This window comes from Jaculus jaculus, chromosome 2 (genome assembly GCF_020740685.1).
Source record: "Jaculus jaculus isolate mJacJac1 chromosome 2, mJacJac1.mat.Y.cur, whole genome shotgun sequence".
Classification (NCBI taxonomy): domain Eukaryota; kingdom Metazoa; phylum Chordata; class Mammalia; order Rodentia; family Dipodidae; genus Jaculus; species Jaculus jaculus.
The window spans coordinates 165855998-165860657 of NC_059103.1; the positions used below are offsets into that span (position 1 = coordinate 165855998).

Sequence of the window (4660 nt, forward strand, 5' to 3'; positions counted from 1 at the left end):
GCCCAGGGCGGCGGCGGCGGCGGTTTCCAGGGGTAACGCGAGTCTTGTTCCGCGCCTGCGCACACCGCGCGCGCGCGTGCGCGTGCGCAGAGCGAGCCGTGCGTGGTCCCAAGCGCTCGTAGCGCGGCCCGCGCTGGTCGGCTCGGTGGTCCCGGAAGATGCGGCCGCGCGGAGGTTCCCCCCCCTTCCCCGCGACCCCGCCGGGCCTGAGCGTCCGAGCTGTCTTCTCGTGTGTCGTCCCGTGACGTTTTTGCTTTTCGTCCCTCCATCTTCTCGGGCATACCTCCTCCCTTCTCTCCCGGTCCTGTGCTTTAACCACCGGCGCTTCGTCCACTCCTCCTTTGGCACCCCTGTACGTGTTTGAGTCTATCCCAAAGTCCTTGTTTAAGTACGGAAGGCTGTGGAAACGGCAAAAGGAAAATAACGTCCCGTGGCAAAAGTCACCATTCCGTAGTCGGCAGGATTCGAACCTGCGCGGGGAGACCCCAATGGATTTCTAGTCCATCGCCTTAACCACTCGGCCACGACTACTGCTGGTGTTAATTTTGGCAGTAACATTCTATGTAGACTCTGCACATAAGCGTCGGCTGCAGTGACAGGTACGCTTGCATGTGAGAAATGCTCCAGGCATTTCTGCAGTCCAAAGAACTCTTAGAACTATCCCGGCCACCCAAATGAAGTTCTAGTCAAGTCTCCCAAGTGAGGGGCGAGAATCAGCAAATGTACAGTGTTTTCAAACCCGTGCTTTCTTTGTCTTGAATCGTCTCCTTTCCTTTCCTCCTCCTTCCATCGCTTCCTCCGGCTCAGCTTCTCAACTGTTGAGACTACAAGCCCGCCCAGCTCAGATAGTATTTTTAAAGTTGAATTAGCGAAGAACTTAGCATCTTGGTAAACTCTAGAGATAGTATGATCCAGATGATTATTAGTTTCATCTATTCAATTTATCCAACATCTTTCGAATGTCCTGGAAGAGCACCACGCAGTGGTGTGCTAAAGTGAATGGTGCCTCCTCCTTTAAAACTATGATGTAGTCGCTGTGCCAATTGTTAAGCACAACCATTACTGAGAACTAAGACCAGGGATATAGCCTAGTGGTAGAACAGTTGCCTCACATGTAAGATCTCCTGGGTTCAATCCCCAGCACCATAAGTAGATAAATAAGAATTTGACTAGGTAGGCTTGCAGTTATATGGGAAGCAAAGGTAAAATTTGCTACATTCCATTTTATTATCACTGCTGTTGGAGTTATTTACAGCGGTTGTAGCTGGAGTTCTGTATGATAGGTAGATGTGACTCTCATCTTGCCTTCACATTCAGTGATGCTTCTTGGGGAACTTGGTGGGTATATTTACACCAGGGAAATTGCAAATACTATAAAGCTTCTTATCCCCCTCCTTGAGCACACACTAATGTCACTTTAAGGCAAATAGTCTTAGTTAATACGATCCTGGTATTGTGTATGATTTCTCACCAATTTCCCTATCTCCCATCATTTCTTTTTTTTCTTTTTGCCACACTGAGGCAAAACCAAAACAACAAGGGAGATCCTGTGCCAAACAAAGTGGAAAGAGAGCACAAGTCCCCAGAGGTTGTCCTCAAACCTCCACACATGCGCTGTGGCATGTGCATATGTGCATACCCCCATTGTACATACACGTGCACACACAATAAAAAGGTGTATTGTTCAATTTCTGTGTTTGTATAATTTCTGTATTTTTCTGTTGATTTCTAATTTTATTATTGTACTTCGTTTTTTAGTATTTTAGGTTTTGCTTTATGACCTAAAATGTGACCTTTGTGGGTTTTTTTTTTGTAGCTTTTTTTTTTTTTTTTTTTTTTTGAGGTGGGGGTCTCACTCTAGCTCAGACTGACCTGGAATTCACTATGTAGTCTCAGGGTGGCCTTGAATTCACAGCGATCCTCCTACCTCTGCCTCCTGAGTGCTGGGATTAAAGGCATGCACCACCACACCTGGCAAATGTGACCTATTTTTGAAGAAAATTCTATGTATTACAGAAAAGGATGTGTACTCTGTGGCTTTAATACCCAACTAGTGTTCAGAGTGTTATTGCTTTTGAACTGTTACCTTGTTTGTAGTGATGTTTGGTTTTTGAAATGTGGTGCACCAAAGTTTGGTGTGTATATATTTAAATTGTTATATCTTATTTTTTGTAATATTTTTGTTTATTGTTTATTTGCCATGGGGGGCGGGGAGAAAGAGAGAAAGAAATGGGCACACCGGAGCCTTCTGCCACTGCAACCAAACTCCAGATGCATGTGCCATTCTGTGTCTGACTTTACATGGGCACTGAAATTGAACCCAGGCTTTGCAACAAGTGACCTTGACCACTGGACAATCTCTTCAGCCCTGTTATGTCTTCTTAATAGATTATTATCCTTTATGTAATGATTGTCTTTATTCCTTATGATTAGTTTTTGTTTGAAGCCTTTGTCATATCTGCATGAGTATAGCTAATCCTGCTTTCTTTCAGATCTTGTTTTCTTAATATCATTTTCCATCTTTTCATTTTCAGTATGTGTCTTTACCAGTGAGATGAGTTTTGTTTTGTTTTGTTTTGTTTCTGACAGGAAATGGATTTTTAGTCCATTCAGCCAGGAGGTGTCTTTTAAGTGGGGAGTTACGGCCATTTGCATTTTAGGTTAGTTGAAAGGTATGAAAAAGGTATGCAACAATTTCTTCCTTCTTTGTCTTAGAGGTTTTCTGATGATTTGAGCTAATATTGCTTTATTTTTTAAATATTTTATTAACAGCTTCCATAATTAGAGACAATAAACCATGATAATTTCCTCCCTTCACTTCCATTCTCCCCCTCTCAAATCTGCCCTCCCCTTTCCAACTAATCTCTCTTTTATTTCTTTAATTTCTACTTTGAAGGCCTTCTGTAGGTAGTATCAGGCACTGTGAGGTCACAAATATCAAGGCCATTTTGTGTCTGGAAGATTGCATTGTAAGTAGTCTTACTCTTCCTTTGGCTCTTACATTCTTTCCCCCACCTATTCTGCAATGGACGCTGAGACTTGGAGGGTGTGATAGAGATGTCTCAGTGTTGAACACTCTAATGTTACTTCTCAGCACTATGGTGACTTTTGAGTTACCACCATCCGAAAAGAGAAATTTCTCTAGCCAAAAAGGAGAGTAGCATTAAAAAAGTGCTTATGGGGCAGTTTGGTGGGCATCATAAATGCATTTAGTTAAACAATAGCAGGTGTTACTCCCTTAGGGCTCATGACCATCCAGACATAAGTTTTTGACTAGGTTTTTAGTACCAGGCATGTATTCCCTCCCTTGGAGTGGCCTCCAGTCCAATGAGAGAGTAGTTGGTTTCCCCCATAACAGACATGCAACAATTATAGCAGTTGGCACATGCGGCCTGGCTGGTCAGTCTTAAGGCTTGCAAGGTCCACTGCAAAGGGCTGCATGAAATATAGCTTTTTCCATCTTTCTGACAGCTAGTCAACAGAGAGGAGGCTTCCACTTCAGGTCCAGCTTGATTTCTCAGTGACCTGCAGCCCAAGCATGCAGGGTCTTACTATTTATTTCTGGTGGGCATTCAAGAACCTTGGCAATGGCCTATAATATTTTGGAGAGCATCAAGGACCTCCCTGGCCAACAACTCACTGGAAGGTATCCTACCTCTAGCACTGAAAATTTTCTAGTAACAATCTATGGCTTTTGGGTGCACCATTATTCATAGAAGTAAGTTTCCATATGCAGAATTCATAACATCTTAAATTTTGGTTAACCCTTATCTTACCTTTCCTTTACTCAGTCTCTTCCCCTGATTTTACTTAGGCTTTTCTACCCCCTAATAATATAATTGACACATATTTACCTATTTTCTAGTCCAATTTATTCATTCCAGAACCCTCATGCTTTTGTTTATCTTTCTCTTCTGTGTGGATTATTCCTTTAAGTATCTTCTGCAGTGATTGCTTTAGTTTATGCTTTCCATGGAAGGTCTATGTTGTAATTACCTTCTCATTGCTGGGCTAAAGCACCTGACCGAAAGCAGCTGATGGGAGCAAGGTTTTATTTAGGGGAAGCTTCATGATGGCATGGCATGAGCAGAGGAGGGATGTCACCTCCACCACAACAGGTGGAGAATACCAGCAAGAAAGTAAGTCAATCTCTGGCAAAGGGGAACTGATTATAACACTCTTAAGCCCACCCCGAGGAACAAATCTCCAACAAGATTCCATCTTCCAAGCTGTCATCAGTGGGGGACCAAACATTCAAAATACATGATTTTATGGGGGACGTTTGCTCCAAACCACCACATTCTGCCCCTCACCTCTATAAACTTGCAACCATCTTGATATGAAATGCATTCAGTTCATCATTAAAAGTTCTTATAGTTTTTATCACCCTAACACTGTTTAAAAGTCCAAAGTCTTAGCTGAAACAGTGTCTTAACTGTAAGCCTGTGAAATTAAAGTACACATAATGGTACAGAATGAACAACCACCACCAAAAATGGCATTGGGTATAGCAAGGAAAGATTGAACTAATGCAAGATCAGAAACAAACAGGAAAAACAACAAATCCTGTAGCTCTATGTGTAGGATCTAAAATGATATCTATGTGATTCTAATTCCATCTCTCCAGCTGAGCTTCTCACAGCCCAGGGACAACTCCATT

At 42.8% G+C, this 4660-nt stretch overlaps 1 non-coding gene across 1 annotated transcript; it reads right to left on the reverse strand.

The window, feature by feature from the left end:
- Positions 1-449: 449 nt before the first annotated feature.
- On the reverse strand, positions 450-531 carry Trnas-aga. The gene has a single exon. It is a non-coding gene; the product is annotated as a tRNA-Ser (tRNA).
- Between the last annotated feature and the right edge of the window lie 4129 nt (positions 532-4660).